We start from the raw sequence: 1,247 nt of genomic DNA, 5'->3' as shown, positions 1-1,247 counted from the left end.
GGGGGGGGGGGGCCCCGGGGGCCCCCCAATAAAGCTGTAAGGCAACGCAGGAGGGTACCGCAAGGCTGCTGCTGCAGTTGTCTGCAGCAGCATCAGCAGCAGCAGCAGCAGCAGCATAAGTTGCTGTTGCTGCTGTTTTAGTTGCCTGAGCAGCTGCGGCTGCTGCTTGTGCTGCTGCTGCTGCCGGTAAGAAGAGGTTGCACAGCAGCAGCACAGCGAGGCTGCTGCACTGCAGCAGCAGCAGCAGCAGCAACAGCAGCAGCAGCAGCAGCAGCAGAGTGAATAAGTTTGGGGTTTCTGTCTTAAGGTGTAAGCAGCTGCAGCAGTACCCCTATCGATGCTGTTGCGCCTGGGGGCCCCCCAGCAGCAGGTGGTGTGTATACACCCGGCCATATGCTGCTGAACCCCGGAAAAAAAAGTTTTAATACATTAAAAATATTAAATATAATTATTTTCACGTATCTAAAGAGGTATTATACAGCTAACAGCACAGGGTAGGGGGGCCCCCCTGCTGGGGCCCCCCGAGCAGCAGCGGCATCCGCAAGGCAGAGAGCAGCAGCAGCAGAGGGAATATAAACTAGTAATGCTTTTTATTTTATAAATATTAATTAAAATAAATATATTTTTTATATTTAACTCGATAAAAACGTGGATCAGGGGAGTACCCTAGGGGGCCCCCCCTGCAGCTTCCTCGGGGGGCCCCCCGTCGCAGCAGCAGCAGCAGCAGCAGCAGCAGAAGGGGGCTCTGTTGCTGCTGCTGCTGTGCCTGCATTTCTGCATTCATTTATAATTTCTTTTCTTTATATCCAGCAGCATAATATGACAGCTCCCCACGCTGCTGCTGCTGCTGGTGGTGCAGCAGCAGCAGCAGCAGCTGCTGCTGCTGCTGCTGAGGTGTCTGCTGCCTCAGCAGCAGCACCATCACCAGCAGCATCACCAGCATCGCCAGCAGCAGCATCACCAGCATCACCAGCATCAACAGCAGCAGCAGCAGCAGCAGCAGCAGCAGAACTAGAAGTAGAAACAGCAGCAGAAACAAAGAATTTCAATCACTATAAAAAACCTCTATCACAAAGAATACCTTCTCCTCTGCTGCCTGCATCTGCATTGGTATTAGCTGAGGCCCTAGACGCCTCTCTCTGCCCCCTAATACACGAGCTCTCGCAGCAGCTGGTGCAGCAGCTGCTGCTGCTGCACGAAGAGCATCCATGTCTTTTTCATTCTATACACGAGGCCCCTGATGAGGG

This window comes from Eimeria mitis, genomic scaffold (genome assembly GCF_000499745.2).
Source record: "Eimeria mitis Houghton genomic scaffold, Emh_scaff1882, whole genome shotgun sequence".
Lineage (NCBI taxonomy): Eukaryota > Apicomplexa > Conoidasida > Eucoccidiorida > Eimeriidae > Eimeria > Eimeria mitis.
The sequence above is the reverse complement of the archived record's forward strand: the minus strand, read 5'-3'. Positions refer to the sequence as shown.